General features: G+C 36.9%; 1 long non-coding RNA gene across 1 annotated transcript in view; it reads right to left on the minus strand.

The window, feature by feature from the left end:
• LOC116468873 (uncharacterized) overlaps positions 1-13,884 on the minus strand; it is a 628,872-nt gene extending 614,988 nt beyond the window's left edge. Inside the window, exon 1 of the long non-coding RNA XR_004248159.1 lies at positions 13,747-13,884. This is a non-coding gene — a long non-coding RNA (uncharacterized LOC116468873). The remainder of the gene's footprint in view (positions 1-13,746) is intronic.
• Between the last annotated feature and the right edge of the window lie 6,299 nt (positions 13,885-20,183).

Raw genomic sequence — 20,183 nt, forward strand, 5'->3', positions numbered from 1 at the left:
AGAAGAAAGTGGGGGCCAATATTCAACATTCTTAAAGAATTTTCAACCCAGAATTTCATATCCAGCCAAACTAAGCTTCGTAAGTGAAGGAGAAATAAAATCCCTTATAGACAAGTAAATGCTGAGAGATTTTGTCACCACCAGGCCTGCCCTAAAAGAGCTCTTGAAGGAAGCACTAAACATGGAAAGGAACAACCGGTACCAGCCACAGCAAAAACATGCCAAAGTGTAAAGACCATCCAGGTTAGGAAGAAAATGCATCAACTAATGAGCAAAATAACCAGCTAATATCATAATGACAGGATCAAATTCACACATAACAATATTAACTTTAAATGTAAATGGACTAAATGCTCCAATTAAAAGACAAAGACTGGCAAATTGGATAGTCAAGACCCATCAGTGTGCTGTATTCAGGAGATCCATCTCACATGCAGAGAAAAACATGGGCTTAAAATAAAGGGATGGAGGAAGATCTACAAAAAAATGGGAAGCAAAAAAAAAGCAGGGGTTGCAATCTCAGTCTCTGATAAAACAGACTTTAAACCAACAAAGATGAGAAGAGACAAAGAAGGCCATTACATAATGGTAAAGGGATCAATTCAACAAGAAGAGCTAACTATCCTAAATATATATGCACCCAATACAGGAGCACCCAGATTCATAAAGCAAGTCCTGAGAGACCTACAACGAGACTTGAACTCCTACACAATAATAATGGAAGACTTTAACACCCCACTGTCAATGTTAGACAGATCAACAAGACAGAAAGTTAACAAGGATATCCAGGAATTGAACTCAGCTCTGTACCAAGCGGACCTAATAGACATCTACAGAACTCTCCACCCCAAATCAACAGAATATACATTCTTTTCAGCACCACTTCACACTTATTCCAAAATTAAACACATAGTTGGAAGTAAAGCACTCCACAGCAAATGTAAAAGAACAGAAATTATCACAAACTGTCTCTCAGACCACAGTGCAATCAAACTAGAACTCAAGATTAAGAAACTCACTCAAAACCGCTCAACTGCAGGGAAACTGAACAACCTGCTCCTGAACGACTACTGGGTACATAATGAAATGAAGGCAGAAATAAAGATGTTCTTTGAAACCAATGAGAACAAAGACACAACATACCAGAATCTCTGGGACACATTTAAAGCAGTGTGTAGAGGGAAATTTATAGCACTAAATGCCTACAAGAGAAAGCAGGAAATATTTAAAATCGACACCCTAAAATCACAATTAAAAGAACTAGAGAAGCAAGAGCAAACACATTCAAAAGCTAGCAGAAGGCAATAAATAACTAAAATCAGAGCAGAACTGAAGGAGATAGAGACACAAAAACCCTTCAAAAAAATCAATGAATCCAGGAGCTGGTTTTTTGAAAAGGTCAACAAAATTCATAGACCGCTAGCAAGACTAAGAAAGAAGACAAGAGAGAAGAATCAAATAGACACAAAAAAACACGATAAAGGGGTATCACTACCGATCCCACAGAAATACAAACTACCATCAGAGAATACTATAAACATCTCTATGCAAATAAACTAGAAAATCTAAAAGAAATGGATACATTCCTGGACACATACACCCTCCCAAGACTCAACCAGGAAGAAGGTGAATCCCTGAAGAGACCAACAACAGGATCTGAAATTGAAGCAATAATTAATAGCCTACCAACTAAAAAAAGTCCAGGACCAGATGGATTCACAGCCGAATTCTACCAGAGGTACAAGGAGGAGCTGGTACCATTCCTTCTGAAGCTATTCCAATCAACAGAAAAAGAGGGAATCCTCCCTAACTCATTTTATGAGGCGAGCATCATCCTGATACCAAAGCCTGGAAGAGACACAACAAAAAAAGAGAATTTTAGACCAATATCCCTGATGAACATCGATGCAAAAATCCTCAACAAAATAATGGCAAACCTAATCCAGCAGCACATCAAAAAGCTTATCCACCATGATCAAGTGGGCTTCATCCCTGCGATGCAAGGCTGGTTCAACATATGCAAATCAATAAACGTAATCCAGCATATAAACAGAACCAATGACAAAAACCACATGATTATCTCAATAGATGCAGAAAAGGCCTTTGACAAAATTCAACAACCCTTCATTCTAAAAACTCTCAATAAACTAGGTATTGATGGGACGTATCTCAAAATAATAACAGCTACTTGTGACAAACCCACAGCCAGTTTCATACTGAATAGGCAAAAACTGGAAGCATTTCCTTTGAAAACTGGCACAAGACAGGGATGCCCTCTCTCACCACTCCTATTCAACATAGTGTTGGAAGTTCTGGCCAGGGCAATCAGGCAGGAGAAAGAAATAAAGGGTATTCAATCAAGAAAAGAGGAAGTCAAATTGTCCCTGTTTGCAGATGACATGATTGTATACCTAGAAAACCCCATCGTCAGGCGTGGTGGTGGGTGCTGTAGTCCCAGCTACTCGGGAGGCTGAGGCAGGAGAATGGCGTGAACCCGGGAGGCAGAGCTTGTAGTGAGCTGGGATTGTGACACTGCACTCCAGCCTGGGCGACAGAGCCAGACTCCGTCTCAAAAAAAAAGAAAAAAGAAAAACCCATCTTCTCAGCCGAAAATCTTCTTAAGCTGATAAGCAACTTCAGCAAAGTCCCAGGATACAAAATTAACGTGCAAAAATCACAAGCATTCCTATACACCAATAACAGAGAGCCAAATCATGAGTGAACTCCCATTCACAATTGCTTCAAAGAGAATAAAATACCTAGGAATCCAACTTACAAGGGACGTGAAGGACCTCTTCAAGGAGGACTACAAACCACTGCTCAATGAAATAAAAGAGGACACAAACAAATGGAAGAACATTCTATACTCATGGAGAGGAAGAATCAATATCATGAAAATGGCCATACTGCCCAAGGTAATTTATAGATTCAATGCCATCCCCATCAAGCTACCAAGGACTTTCTTCACAGAATTGGAAAAAACTACTTTAAAGTTCATATGGAACCAAAACAGGGCCCGCATTGCCAAGATAATCCTAAGCCAAAAGAACAAAGCTGAAGGCATCACATTACCTGACTTCAAACTATACTACAAGGCTACAGTAACCAAAACAACATGGTACTGCTCCCAAAACAGAGATACAGACAAATGGAACAGAACGGAGCCCTCAGAAATAATACCACATATCTACAACCATCTGATCTTTGACAAACCTGACAAAAGCAAGAAATGGGGAAAGGATTCCCTATTTAATAAATGGTGCTGGGAAAACTGGATAGCCATATGTAGAAAGCTGAAACTGGATCCCTTCCTTACATCTTATACAAAAATTAATTCAAGATGGATTAAAGACTTACATGTTAGACCTAAAACTATAAAAACCCTAGAAGAAAACCTAGGCAATACCGTTCAGGACATAGGCATGGGCAAGGACTTCATGTCTAAAACACCAAAAGCAATGGCAACAAAACCCAAAATTGACAAATAGGATCTAATTAAACTAAAGAGCTTCTGCACAGCAAAAGAAACTACCATCAGAGTGAACAGGCAACCTACAGAATGGGAGAAAATTTTTGCAATCTACCCATATGACAAAGGGCTAATATCCAGAATCTACAAAGAACTTAAAGTTACAAGAAAAAATCAAACAACCCCATTAAAAAGTGGGCGAAGGATATGAACAGACACTTCTCAAAAGAAGACATTTATGCAGCCAAAAGACACATGAAAAAATGCTCATCATCACTGGCTATCAGAGAAATGTAAATCAAAACCACAATGAGATACCAACTCACACCAGTTAGAATGGCGATCATTAAAGTCAGGAAACAACAGGTGCTGGAGAGGATGTGGAGAAATAGGAACACTTTTACACTGTTGGTGGGACTGTAAACTAGTTCAACCATTGTGGAAGACAGTGTGGCGATTCCTCAAGAACCTAGAACTAGAAATACCATTTGACCCAGCCATCCCATTACTGTGAATATACCCAAAGGACTATAAATCATGCTGCTATAAAGACACATGCACACATATGTTTATTGCGGCACTATTCACAATAGCAAAGACTTGGAACCAACCCAAATGTCCATCAGTGACAGACTGGATTAAGAAAATGTGGTACATACACAACATGAAATACTATGCAGCCATAAAAAAGGATGAGTTCATGTCTTTTTTAGGGACATGGATGAAACTGGAAACCATCATTCTGAGCAAACTATCACAAAGACAAAAAAACAAACACCACATGTTCTCACTCACAGGTGGGAATTGAACAATGAGAACACTTGGACACAGGACGGGGAACATCACACACCAGGGCCTGTTGTGGAGTGGGGGTAAGGGGAGGGATAGCATTAGGAGATATACCTAACGTAAATGACGAGTTAATGGGTGCAGCACACCAACATGGCACATTGATACATATGTAACAAACCTGCACATTGTGCACATGCACCCTAGAACTTAAAGTATAATGATAATAAATAATAAAAAAATTAAATCCATAAAATCTTTTTTGAATCTTATAATTTTAACTATCACTTTGATGATAGAAATCTTCCATTTAAGGAAAAAATTATTTTACTGATAATGTAACATGAATTTAACTAATAAAAAAAGTTTACTTCAAAAAAAGAATCAGGAGTTAAACAGATATATCCCTGGGAAATGCAATTTTAGAGATGTTTATCAATGTCTACATTTCATTCATTATTTATAAAGTAGGGTTTTGAGGCAGAAACAATTTTTCCATCGTATCTGTAACCATAAAAGATTAAAGATGCATTCATTTTTTCCCCAACTCTTAAGTTCCAGGGGATGTATTCATTTTTAATTAAGTGTAAGTAATGCTTGAACCACGAATAAGGATACAGATTCATTTGAAAAAAAGAAATAAGTAAAAATAATAAAAAAAGAAAATTACTTAGCCTCTTTGTGCTCAGTTTCCTTATCTGTTCAATGTCAGAATAAAGTGACACACCTATTTATGAGAATCAAACAAGAAAACGCATATAAAGAACTTAGTGCATTGCTTGCCCACAAGAAACATTAACATATAGTTATTATTTATTACTGAGGAAGTTGAAAATGAGGCTTTATACAATATTAAAACAACCGTGTCTTTTAGTACAAATTTGAGAGCAAGCTGTCTAGGTTAGGGCAAAGCGAATTTGCAAAAAGAATAATTGAGACCAAAAAGGAAATCTTTCAAATGAAAAATCCAGAGGACTTGAAGCGTAAATGAAAACACTAAGATTCAATAGTCTTTTCCCTCATTCTCTCATTCTTTCTCTCCTGTTGATTACCTTCTGTTTGTCTTCTTTTCCCTTGGCTTCCAATGAGACATTGTTCTCTGGGTCTCCTCACAGAATTCTGATGATTTCTCTTTTTCCTTTCTTTCACTCTTGAAATGTATATGATCCAAGTTTTTGCCCTTAACATTTTCACTTCTCTTTCTCAACTACCTCATTCCTTTGAGCAATCTATTCAATCCCCTGTCTTCAATTGACACTTCCATAGAAATGGCCTCCAAATCTGAAATCCGGGCCAAGTTCTCTCTTTTACATTTCAGCTGTGTATTTCCAGCTGCATCCTGAAGCTGTCCACATATCCCATCTGCCCTTCACACTCAGTATATTTTCCCCCTTCTCCCTTCATCCAGCTCCTCCTCTTGACTTCTGCAGTTTTACTAATAGTGTGACCATCTTCCTGGGCATCAAGATTTAAAATTCTGGTATCACCTCTGTATTAGTCCATTCTCACATTGCTATAAAGAAATGCCTGAGACTGAGTAATTTATAAGAAAAGAAATTTAATTGGCTCATGATTCTGCAGGCTGTACATAAAGCATGGTGGAAGCTGCTTCTGGGGAGGCTTCAGGGAGCTTTTACTCATGGCAGGAGGCAAAGTGACAGCAGGTGCTTCACATGGTGAAAGCAGGCACAAGAGAGAGACAGCAAGGTGCCATGCAGTTTTAAACAGCCAGATCTCCCAAGAAGTCACTGACTATCAAGAGGGCAGCACCAAGAGGATGGGAGCTAAACCATTCATGAGAAATCTATCTCTGTGATCTAATCACCTCCCACCAGGCCCCGCCTCCATTACTGGGGATTACAATTCAACATGAGATTTGAGTAGGGACACATATCCAAACTGCATCAAGCCTCTCATTTTTTTCTCTTATCCTCCATCTCCAAGTTTTAGCTAAATTCTATACATTTCAATCTGCAATATATTTCTAAATAATTCTTATCTCTGTTAACACTTCCTCTGCCCTTTAGTCCTTATCACCCTTCAACTATGATATTAGGCCTCCTATAGGTCTCTCTGCCCTCAGAATATCCTCCAGTCCTAAATCACTTTACAGTATATTCTTCCTGCTCACAATTCTGAATAAACTACTTGCCTGCTCAAAAACATTCATTAGCTCTTCACTATCTATTATAGAGCCAACCCCCTTTTCTCTACCTTTCTCAAGCTCCTATGACATGGCCCATATCCTGTTTTTCCAACATTTTTTTCTGCCTGCTCTTCTTAATGACTCCTCTGCTCCAGCCCAATTGAATCACTTGCTCATTCCAATCTATGCTCTGACATTTTTAACATCACAATTTGTTCACACCTTCTGCTGTCTTGAATTTCTTTCCTCATCTCTGAAGAGATCTTTATTTCCATCACATGTGCAAGTAACCTCTCACCCCCTCTGACTTCCTCAAACCATCCACAATTCTTTTGCAATGCTTTTCATTTTATACTTTCTATTCTAGTCATTCGGGTATGTCTTATCCTACATACAAACTGTAAGTCAATAAGGACAGGATCTGTAAATGATGCAATTTTGTATCCACCATTATCACCAGCACAGGGCTTTCCACATACTTACATCATCAACAATTTATGTTGATTGCCAAAATAGTTATGAAAAGCCCTTCTTTGATCCAGTTAGCAGAAGTTAAATTGGCAATTCAGGATCCTATTTTCCTAAATGACAGTACAGCATCACCGAAGTATTGTATGGTCCTTGCACAGCCTACTGAGAATTACTGTAAAATAAGCAGGGAGACATTGCCACAAAAATGCATTCAACAAAACCAACAGACACAAGCACAATGTTGGTGGCAAGATGACACAAGAGTCAAGGAAATCCCACAATTATTCTTGCAAAAATCTCTCCTCACAGCTCTCAGTTCTAAATGCAGCATTAATTGGTAGCATTGACAAAATTAATCTGGCAAATCCCTCTGAAGCTTGTTGATTTAAGCTTTCTGTGATACTGTTAGGTTTTAGCCCTTAATTAAATTTATGTGCTGATATGTTAAATCCTTTTCATTTCTGTTTAACCCCCTATTCAAGGAGGTTTTGTTCCAATATCATATGAAAACCTAGCTGGATCACAAAGCGAAGTTGAAAGACTGTAGTTTTTCTGACTTTCTAGTTGCACTTGTAGAATTAGAATTTGAAGTCTGTGTAAGAAATCCCAAATGGGGAAATTAAAACGCAGTTGTTCTTAGGCATCTCCCCATGCCTGAAGGGCTGAACTCCACTTCCTGTGTTTTGATGAATTACATGACAAATTAGCCCAATCATCTCACCATCAAATTTGCAGGTTTTATTCCTTCTTTGGAACTTACAGAGATTAAAAATAAATTTTAGTTTCTTCCAACATAGTTTCCAAATTTACTGCTCCTCTTTCCTTCACATCTGACACTAAACCAAGCCAAAGGCAGAGTACTCCCTCCCTGGTGACGTCCCTGCTCATCCATCACGCCTTGCTGATGCAATCCAGTTCCATAAGCTGTCTTCAGGGAACATGGGTGGCCAACAGAAATGAGCCCATGAGTGAATGGAAGAATTGTGTAAGACTCTGCCTTTTGTGTAGGGAAAGTGCCAGGGCATGTTTGCCAGATCTCCTGGATGCTTTGTGTGGATAGTTTTAATCTCCTCTTCAAATAGAAGAAGTCAAGTTCTTCCTTTAAACATTTATTGCCACAGCTTTTCTTTTTTGTCTTTGTTTTGCACATAAGCTTAATTTGTGTGTACCTTTTAAGATCTTGGTTAAAAAATTCTCCCAAAAGAATACTAGGTTCATACTAGGGAAGTAGATACATAATGAAAAATTATCCAAAAAGCTTGGTTAACTTCTTTTTCCCAGTATACACACTTTCTATTAGCAAAGAAACTAAGCTAGACTGAAAATAATGTTCGATTTGGTTTACCTAATTATTCAATTTCCATTTTAATTTTCCTAGTAAAAACTTAGTCTTAATGTGTATTCTGTTGTATTTCTAACATGTTAGCACATCTATAAGATATAGATCTATACAGATTTCACTTTCAAATTTCACATTTTGACTATATAAAAACTAAATGATATTTAGAGAGGGTATTTGATAATATAAGGTTTTACTTGCACATTTGGTAAATGTTAACTTTGCTATTGTTTGAGTTTTCTTTTAATAGGCTGTTAGCTGTGCAGCTGGGAGCCCTAGCAGATGCAATTTCTCCTTCAATAGGGACAAAAAGCAGCTAGATGCTCTACACAGGCATTGGAAAGGTCATCCAAAGCATATTTTAAGAGCCTCTATTAGTTTTGCAGGTTTTTGTCATGCTGAACCTTGTGCTTGGAAATAAAAAATTAGAGATTTTTGTTTTACTTGTCAAAGCACTCGCTCCTCTGATACAGACAGCACCGATAAGGGGTGGGTCAATTTGCCTAAGGAGCCAATGATTTTCTATAATAGAAAGGATCACAGTCCTATTCCCTGTCACCAACTTCCTCTCCATAAAAGTCAGGGTAGATTTAGATGGCCTCATGAGGCAACGATGAACAAGACTCCTAAAATACAGTTAAAACAAGGGTAGAGAGTGAAGGGAGAGAGCAAGTCCTGGACTGAATCAGGGCATCATCTGTGCTTCTGAGTCTCAGGGTGTGGTAGGCATGAGAATACACCTGGTGGGCTTCCACCCACAAGAAGTGCGTTTGACTGAGGCCCCAGCCACCACTCCCTGAAACCTATCCCTGCATTTGTGCCATGGCCACATCTTCCATAGGCTGCTTCCTGCCAATGACCTGTCTCTGGGAAACATGAGACTTCTTTTTGGCTGACTTTGGCTAGAGAACTCCCCTAAAGTTTCCTGAGACCATATAGAAATCTAGGCGGCTTGCAGCCAACTTTCTCTCCCTCTCTCCTTCACTTGAGGTCAGACTAGCATCACATTCTGATGACTGGCTCAACTCTCTTCCTACTTCTTTTACATGCAGGCATTTCCTCCTAATAAAATCCTTGCCTGTTTTATTCCATCTTGGCATCTGCTTCTTGAAGGACTCAGACTAACATGCACAGTACAAGTGCTGAACCTGTCTTGACCTACTTTGAGTCATTTGTGTCCCAGGAACTATTAGAATGAACCTTATGAAACTGCCAACATCCAACCATTGGTGACTTACAAAAATAACAATTTCATATAGTTCAACCTAATAGTAGTGCAGAATGCTGACAGGGTTGAAACACTGGAGACTCAGTTCTCTAAAGCACAGAGTTTCTTTGAGACTGAAATAAGAATCTACATTCCTTCTCCTGAGAGGGCTGAACCTGGGACAATTAGCCCAGTCCCTGAGCTCAGGATAGCTTTGGCTCAGGAGATCTGATGCTTTCCATTGCCCATGTTTCCCTCAGGATACAGCTTGGCTGCTTAATCAGCCTTACTCACTGGCTTATTTCCACTGGAGCCCAGCTCATCGTCATTACTCACCTGAAAGATGATGTACATCAAAACTTGTGCTGATTCTCTCCTGTAGGTAGCCTTTGCCCCCATGGAAATGCTTTGACTCAGGAATTGACAGAACTTTGACCTTGAAGGCACCGATAAGTTTGTGGGGAATTCTTTTTAAAATCAGAGGCAGTCTAGAAACTGGGGGAGTCCACCTTTCCAGAAGCAGGCAGGATTGATTCAGAACTCAGAATGACTGCTACACAGGGGACCCTGCACCACCTTTCTTGTTTCCAACACAACCCAGGAAGGCAGCTTCTACTCTGGAGACAGGAACCCTCTGCCACAACTGGCATACTGAACCAGGAATAAATCAGAGAATTCTCTTCCACTTTCCAGACCACTGAAAATAGGGACTCACAGGAGCATAAAAGAAAAATAATTGGACCTTGGAGGGGAATATACTGGACTTCTTGCTCCTACTGACCACGGTAGTCCAGTCTGGCTTGACTAGGGCACGCAACTTGCCCCTCAAATTCAATACACTGACTACACATAGTAAAAATGTTAATAATAAGAATTACCTTTCAGTGGAGAAATTTTCACAATTATTAAAAATAATTCAAATTGTAATTTAAAATATGAAGATTTTTCTATTCAAATATCTTTATGTTTCTGAAACTTTAGCTTGTAAAATTAGGTAACCACGTAACTTTTATTCTCAAATGCTATGAGAAAATTCTTGCTTTTTCTCCAATAATTTCCTTTTTATTAAAGAAGAAAAATAACTTTACATGCAATTAATTTGGGAGCTTTAACATAAAAAATAGCCTCAATTTACTGAGCACTTACTAGCTGCTAAAATAAAGCTAGGAACTATTGAATACTAGAGTTCTGCCAGCAGTTCTGACTCAGTGCTATGAAATGAATAGAATAAAATCACTATTCCTTTTATACTTCATATGTTTCTTCTGTGCATATTGTATATTTCTTCCATGCAATTTGAAACACTGCCATCATATTTTGTATTGCACTTTACATAAACATATCTCTAATTTATCATAAGCCTTTCATGAACATTATTTTTCCATTGTGTGGACATTATGTTTAACCCTTCCTTATGTTTAGACACTTAGATTGTTTCACATTGTTTTGCCTCAACTGAACATATAATCATTCTCAAGAGTAGAATTACTGGGTTAAAGATTACAGTAGTCACCCTCTTATCCACTGGAGATAAGTGGATGGTTGAAACCAGATATAGTACTGAACCCCATATATACTGTTTTTTCCTATACGTACATACGTATGATAAAGTTTCATTTAAAAATTAGGAACAGTAAAAGATTAACAACTAATAAAAAAAAGAAAAATTATAACAATATGCCAGCATCACTACTTTTGCACTTTGAAGCAATTATTAAGTAAAATAAAGATTATTTGAACACAAGCACTGAGATATCACAACAGTCAATCTGACACCAAAACGGCTACTAGGTAACTAACAAGTAGCGTCTACAGGGTGGATACGCTAGACAAAGGGATTGTTCACATTCCGGGTAGGACAGAATGGGATGGCAGAAATTCGATCATGTTCCTCAGAATGGCACACAATTTAAAACTTATGAATTGTTTATTTCTGGAATTTTCCATTGAATATTTTCAGATCGTGGTTGACCAAGGGTAACTGAAACCACAGAAAGTAAAACCTTGGATAAGGAGGGTCTACCATATTAACATTTTAGACTCAATATGCATCTTCAAATTTATTTTACATTTTTATCAGCAGCATATGAATTTTCCTATTGGAGACCTTGAATAGCGTGGAAGATCGTAAGATATTCTTCAGATAAACATCTTTTCTAATGTGAAGTAAAAAAATGGTATTTCATTTAAATTTCCATTACCTTACCAATAATATTTGACATTTTTCACCAACTTTGTTAAATAATGTATATCTGTATTCTTTAGAGTAACTCCAGAGTTCTTACTTTCAAATGCTCAAAAGTTATCTCTAATCCTTTTGAAAATTTTCATCAGTTACTTCAAATAGGCTGAAATAGGACTGTTATCTATTCTATATCACTTAACTCTTTTGCCTCAGTCTAGTTGCTGTAGTGGAATTTACGTTAATAAATGAACCAGGATATTTACATAGTTCTCTTTCTCTCTTTCCGTGCGTGCGTGCGTGTGTGTGTGTGTGTGTGTGTGTGTGTGTGTGTGTGTGTGACAGAGAGACAGAGAGAGGCTAATCTTCAATCTTCTCTCAAATCATAGGAATCACTGACTTACGTCACAATCATAAGCAACTCATAACTAAATTTATTTTCCTTCTCAAGTTACATTATCCTTGCTACTTCTCACATTTTCCATTTTGTCCTAAAAGTTTCTTACATCATTATCACCAAATATATAGTAAAAATCCCCAATATTAAAAATTAACAAATCATGATTCAAGTTGATTTTTAAATATTTTCTCCCTAAGGATGTATGTCTTGGTGAAGAGAATTTGATATGGTAATTTTTTTTTCTAAGGTTAACTAACTCAATTCATTCCCTCCAGATTGGATTGGAAGTTGGATGAAACACTATAAATCAATGTGGAAAAATAATTTTGCCAAATTTCAATCTCAATCAGTCTCCATCAAAACTTTATCCTTTTGCTGTTTCAATATATTTGTATGGTATTTTCAAGTTGTTAAAAGTTTATTTATTTTAAAGGCTCAATGGGCTTCCTAGATGCCAAATCACTTTTTAAAAACATTTTGATGATACAAACTAAAATGAATTAAAAACACATGGAATCACTGTTCTCTAAAATATATGTGTTTTCAAAGTTTAGAGAAAGAGGGTGGGAAGAGGTGCTTGGCAGTATGTTTGGGTTTTAGTAAATCCGAAATTTTTGAAAAATTGTTCCAGATGTTGATGAACCCCTTAGTTCCCCTAAGTTTCACCCAAACCTGCTATAAATAATTATAAACAGCAATAAACTAAGGTTAAGGCAGTATGTAATGGATGCCATAGGAATCATAATTAATTTGAATTAACTCTGAACTGAATTTAGCCACAGATAATACAGATGTGGATGGGTTGTAAATACCATTAAGAAAAGTAAAGTTTTATGTATGCTTACATAAATGAAATAGGAAAATAAAAACAGAACTATTTCACACATAAAAACCTGACAGCGTCCTGGCATTTCATCCTGGCATTCAGAAGCTCTCATTATCTAGCCCAGTGGTTCTTCAGACAGGATGATAAATCTCCCATGGAGGATGTTTGGAAACTTGTGGGACATTTTTGGTTGTCACAATGACTGGAAAGAGCTACTGCCTTTTATTACCCAGTGACCAAGGATGATTAACATCCTGAAATTCCCATAAAATGAGGAAACATTCACCCAAGTAACCATGGTGTCCCCACCAGTCTCACCAGCCCTCTCTGACCCCTATATTTGTGTCTCACTAACTTTCCTGACATCCCCCACAAATCACAGCCATCCTGCCTTTGTGTTTTTCCTCTACTGTTCCTTTACTTGCAATTTTTTACGTCTCCTCTTCAATAATCCACATCTAGTATTATCTTCCAGCAAGACTCTTTTTCACTTCAGGTCTTTCCTCTGGAAGACTGACTTCAATAGTAAATTTTTTATCTTCTCCTGAGGTCTTTCAATAGCCTCATCCTCACTATTTCATATTCCCCAGTTACATTTAATACAGGGTAGTTTGTGTACACAAAAACAGCTTAATTAACTACTGCTGAACTTTTTCTTATCAAGATTGTGGACTTGTATAGACTCAGCTATAGTTTAACTTTCTTATTTGGCTTTATTGAAAGAACTCTGCCGTGTGTTCACATACACACATACGTGTATGTCTGATGATATAGATATAAACATAGACACAGACACAGATACAGATATAGATTAGATACATTCCTATAAACAGACAAACCACTGACCTCTCATTTAAGGATGGCATTTTTTAAGTAGAATTTGTCCTCTTGGTTCTATTCCTTTGATAAGCACTTACCTCTGATTCTCATGGTTTTGCCTCTTACTAGTTAAACTACAGCAGTAGAGAATCTTTAGAACCTTGAAGGGCAGCCAGGAAGAGATGACTTGGAAAAATATAATCTAATACCTCTGGGAGGAAATAATTCCCACAGACGTTTGCTGGAAGATATGAACTATACATCTGGACTGCAGTAATGCTTTGGAATGACTAAGGAGAGTTTCATCTTTCAAGCCAGTGAGAGCTGTACTAGAAAGCATGCTTTCGAATAGCCCTTCACTGGTTTCATGGAACAAGACTTAGGGATTCAGATAAAAAATGAATAACTTCTACTTTAATTTAGGGCTGATATCACTTTATGGTGATGTTTAGTACGCGCAGCCTCTGTCTCAAGAACATGTGACTTTTGAATGACCCCATCCCCATCACTGGAGGCTTCCTGCTCCTCTGGACCCCTGCCAAGTGCCCCCTTCCACTGTAGCAGCTGTCACCAAGAGCGGCCTACAGTCCCTCTCAGCCTCAACCCACCTATAGCCTTAGAGTGGGCACAGGATTGAATGCTCAAAAGATTCAAGATTTCATTTCAGAATGCAAAAGGGAAGAAGTATACTTTCTGTGGACAAATAAGTCTACTGGTAACACTTTCTTTATTCTCTATGTGAAATAACAGGCCAATATGAAAACTTATAGCAATATAACAATCTTTTATTAATAAAAATGCCAAAAATAACACCGTTAACACCATTGCTTTTTCTGACTATGTAAGTATCACATTTATTATTTTAAAATAAGAAATGCACAAAGATGGTAAAATAATTTGGAAATTATTTCTAATTCTACCATGTATAAATTATCACTGAATATTTCAGTAAACATTCATCCAGAGTTTATATTAATACACACACACACATACACAACACATATGTGCAATCCAAAATAGTATTATAAAGCATATACACTGCCTTCAATTTAGTTTATTACTTATTATATTATGGACACGTTTCCATGCCAAACACAAAGAAGGTATAACTATATAACAATTTTTTAAAGCTGCTTAGTGTTCCACTGAATTAATGCATCATAATTTATATTAATATGGCCTTACCATCTGGCATTTAGATTGTTCTCAGTATTTCACTACGTCATTCACCACTGTGATCAACATACTTATACATACATTTTGGACATTTCTCTAAGTATTTATTTTTAAGAGATAAATTCCAAGAGTGGAATTATTGACTCTTATTAGAGTAGAAAAATAATTTTAATTTCCATTATCAAGTTCTTCCCTCAAAATGCTATACCAATTTACTCTCCAACCAGAAACATCTGAAGAGGTAATAAATTCTGGGCTATAAACAATTAATTTACAGGGTTTTTTTTTTTGGAATATAACCCACTTCAAATTTTGAGGGTGCTTGTGTGAATTTTTTAGTGTTTAAAATTATGCTTTTTAAACTGTATTCTCATTTGTTCTGTCAAGCACCAAGGACCAAGAACCTAGAAGAGGAGGATGTGGGGGATGGGTAGAAAGAGGGGAAGTTAAAACTTTCCTTTTTACTGATTTGAACTAAAACAGGGCTTCTACTTTAAAGACTTATATAAGCTTCCCTCTGAGCAAGATTGAATACAAATGTTCAAAATCTTTAGTTAAAAATGTCTTTCCTCACAGTGCCAAGGAGAAAAGGTAGTTGTTGTTCTAGTTCACTGTCAGAACTGTGGTGGGAATGTAAATTAGTCTTGTAACTGTGGAAAGCAGTTTGGAGATTTCTCTAAGAACTTAAACAGAACTACCATTTAATCTAGCAATCCCATTACTGGGTATAGACCCAAAGGAAAATGAATCACTCTACCACAAACACACATGTACTCATGTTCATCACACCACTATTCACAATAGCAAAGACATGGAATCAACCTATCATACCTAGGTACCAAGCTAGGTACCCATCAACAGTGGCTTGGATAAAGAACATGTGGTACATCACCATGGAAAACTATGCAGCCGTAAAAAAGAACAAAATCATATCCTTTACAGCAACATGGATGCAGCTGGAAGCTATCATCCTAAGCAAATTAAGACAGGAACAAAACACCAAATACCACATGTTCTCACTTATAAGTGAGAACTAAACATGGTGTACACATGGAAAAAAGATGAAAGCAATGGACACTGGGGACTGCTGGAGAGGGAAGAGAGCAAGGGGGTTGAGGGCTGAGGTACTGCCTACTGGGTTCTGTGCTCACTACCTGGGTTATGGGATCATCCATACCCCAAACCTCAGCATCACACAGTCTTCCCATGTGACATACCTGCACATGTACCCCCTGAATCTAGAATAGAAGTTGTAATGACTAAAAACAAAAAAGATAAACAATTCTCAAAAGAGTATCAACTCACCATGACTTTAGGGTAAAATAAAAATTTCTATAAGGGTTACTGGCTGTACCTTTGAACTGTCCATCTTAAATGGGCTGTCATTTGTAGTAATAGTTGGAGCTATTTAAATAAAGGCAAAATCAATAATTTAACTTGTAATTAAATTGTGTCAGGTTGTTTAAAAAGAGCAAAACCCTCTGAGTTTATACAAATGCCAAGATTAAGCAAATGAGGTTATTTTACCAATTCTCATTAACGTAGTTTTGATAATATTAACAAGATAACAGGAAATGTGAGATTCAACTGTTTCACTGCAAACACATAAAATAGTCTATCATAGTGAAGCATTTTAAAGTGAAACTTTTGCAGAAATAGAGACAAGAGAAGGATACATTCACTCTCTCAGTGAACAGGAAAGAGCAGGCTGAGTGGTGAGAAGCCTGACTGGAGGGAGAGAACAGGAAAAGCAAGCAGAACTAAATACACAGGACCCCAAACCACAAGACATGAAGTCATTCCTTGAGGTCTAATAGAGAACCAAGGGCTCAGAGTATGTGATACGGCATTAGGAACTGGAACAATCACGCCACCGTTCAATCTGCCATTTGCATGAGAGTCCAGTAGGGGAATGTCTCTGGCAAAGACCTATGTGTGCACTCTGGGACAAGCATTGATAAGAGCGGAGAACCACATTTTAGGGACCATAACACTCTGCTTCTTGTTTAAGCTCTACTTAATGTTTAATGCCATGAGGAACTTTTTTAGAAAAGGAAAAGAAAGTAGCTCTGTTGTTGGAAAAGCAGGTATTGAATAAATTGTGTGAACTCGAAACTGTGAGAACAGCCCCAGAAATGATATTTTATTTGCTTTCAACAATCGAGCATTATAATAGCATGAATCATAATGTGGTAATGTAACATAACACGACAAAACATAACATAGCATAGCATAACATGGTAGAGAACCCAAATTCCTGTGTTTGCCAATTAAGACTCTTTTCTAAATGAAAATTATTCAAAAATCAATGAAGACTAAATCATCAGCCCCTACACAAACCTGGCTCCACAGTCGGGCAATTCTTTACCCTCTTTGGATCTTAATTCTGTTGCCTACAAAACTAGAGAGTCAGACATCTGAGGAATCTTCCAATTCCATAATTGTCCAATTGTATAATCCCTAGAAATATTCAAATAAGGTAAAATTAGAGACTTTTTTTTCCTCACAGAATTACTTAAAGCCCTATGAAAGGAAATGTGTTTTCCTTATAGCTCCTGGAACTAGACTTTGTCCCAGCTCCATCCTCTGCCCCTCAGGCACAGCAGCTGCAAAAGCTGCAGAAAGTGGTCGGGTTCCAGAAAGCTCTTTTCCTTCTAGCACAGGGGTGAGAATATTCAAGAGCATCTGGAAAGTCTGGTTAGTGCTGCAGTTGCTTCCCAGGGTCTCATGCTGCTTCCTCACAGCAGCTAATGATACCCACAAAATAAGCATCCAAGATGTCTTCCCCCAGTTCATATTCTCTGCTTCATCTGCTCTAAGGGTGTGACAGAGAAATGCTTGCTTCAGGATTTAAGTGAAAGGTGAAAATTAGTACTGCTATTTGCTATATATACATATATATATGTCTTTAAGCAGCTAAAAACCAGTGTCTAACTCTAACTCTGGAAGAAAGTTTCAAGGCTAACATTTCCTTTAAGAAATCAGCAAATATTTGGTTAGCAGTTGGATTATAAATATATATGTAACGTTATATCTGCATCCTCATGCTTAGTGACTTGTAATGTTTAGTCAGGTCAGTCTTACAATTTTGTGTAGACTATTGAAGAGATCCATTTCCCTGAAAATTGGAAGGTGGTTCACTTAGAAATAATACAGTCACTGTGCAGCTGAAGGGAATCAAAAAGCAAGATACTGAAATATTTGAAAAACATATTTTACTGGTTTGGAAAAAAGTTAGATCAACACTGCCCCACATATTTAAATCTATCCAGGAAAATTAAGGGAAGGCCTAGGTTAAATCCAAAAAGCACTTCCTACTGGCTTTCTCATTATTTCTGCAAAGCTATTTGCTTTCTCCACTAGACTCTACCCATGACAAACCTTATGTTCTTCTCTCATTGGTAAAAAAACATAGAAAGGATTTTTTCAATGCATTCACTAAGAGGTAGAAATGGCTAAGTTGCAAATGTCCTCTTCTCATAAGCTATTTGTCTCTCAACACAGAACAAAACCATAACCAAAGGGATGAAAGACAAATCGCAGAATGCTATTAGGCTGCAACTAATCAAAAACAGAGATTTGCGGAGAAGTGAACACTCCTAGGAGTTAACAAATAATGGTGTAAGTAATTGCCTACCTCTCCACAGAATAAAATGTCTTTGTTTATGGTATCAATAATACTCTCTTTTCACCACTAAACTAGGAAAGCAGGTGACAGTGACAGAACTAACTTTAAAACCTCAAAGTAATATCACTTCACTGCTAATGTTCAAAAAGTTTTGAGCACAGTAGATCTTAAAGTAAAAACGTTGAGAGGAAAAAGAGAAATCTGAATTTACCTACTATACCAACCATCCAGGGCCATTGAGAAGTCTACTGAGTTTAGAAAATTTCCTTAAACTTCCAGAGTATGATAAATATGAAGAATGTAATGAAATTAAATTGCACTAGTCATCTTTAATTGAATATAATGACCAAAAGTTATTTCAGTACAAGTATTTTCAGAATGACTCTTTCAAGTAAACAATTGCCAAGCACCTCAGTATTAAACTGGTGTGAGGTCTGGTTTCCATAGAGCAGCAAATAAACAATAAAATGAATACAACTACAAGGTCATATGTCTACAGTTTATTTTCTGAGGAAAATAATTAAATTGAACAATCTGAAGGAAGTAGTTCCATGTTTGTTATTTATAGCTTTCTTTAGGTCATTTAATTTTTCTTAAATCTCATTAGAAGCTTTTAATGCTTTCTTGTGCATTGAAGTTGGAGGGAAATAAAATAATAATTACTTAATTACGTATAAAGAAAGAGAATGTACCAAATACCATCATTTTCCTTCACATGCTTTATCTGAATTTTTAATCTTATTTTCTTAACCATTTATACAAACATTTGCCCATTTGCCAACACTCTCACATCTGAATTTATTCCTTACCAACAATGCTTTTATTACTTACAACCTGTACAATGAAGTGACTTATGTTAAAGGCACTGTACTTTATCTTTTTTTAAAAGTCATTAAAAATTGCAGACTTAATTTTTATAAATTGATAATATTGACTCACATTATCATATTAGAGATGCTTTCCCCCAGGGGAGGAAAAGAGCCTTAGACCCGAGATAACTAAAGTCCTTTAGATCAAGAAACACATTTTCTTAAGAATGTGGCAAACCATCATTACTTTATATGAAATAATTTTTCTCACCTAATAACACTGTAATTCCAACACTGTACAACAATTCGGTTAAGTACTAGAAATTTTAATGAATGCTGAGGATGGCTGAGAAAAGAAAAACTGTTTAAGCAAAATAGAGCAAGCTTTAGGGTTAAAAAATATTTATTCCCAACAGCTTCCAACATCTATCTTTAAAAAAAAAAAAAAAAAAAACAACTTTCTGGCCTTCGTCCATACAGCTTTACTACAGATGGTAAGGCCATAGGGAAAATAGAAGGCTTTGGATTTGCATTTCAGAGAGATGAACCCAGGTTAAAATTTCTCTGCCTCTTTTGCTTCAGTACCTACAGTGATCTTGTTTGACCCCAGAGTTAATTTATAAGCCTAAGAGGAAAAGTGCTGGGTTTAAAAATTCCTATAATAAAGTGGGCTAGAGAAAATAGTAATAGAGAAGAAGATGGAAACAGCATGGCTGGTAGAAATGAAGATCATTTAACTATTCCCTAACACATCTAATATCTAACACAACTACCAGATTACTAAAATAATGTGGTGACCCTGGCAGAAACTGTATCGAGTGTACAGATTGAATAATTTAATAGATAAATTAAATCCCAGATTGTACTTTTAACAACTAATAAAAGTACATAGTTAAGACATGAAGAAATGCAGTTGCATATT

This window comes from Hylobates moloch, unplaced genomic scaffold, assembly GCF_009828535.3.
Source record: "Hylobates moloch isolate HMO894 unplaced genomic scaffold, HMol_V3 SCAFFOLD_2, whole genome shotgun sequence".
NCBI classification, from domain to species: Eukaryota; Metazoa; Chordata; class Mammalia; order Primates; family Hylobatidae; genus Hylobates; species Hylobates moloch.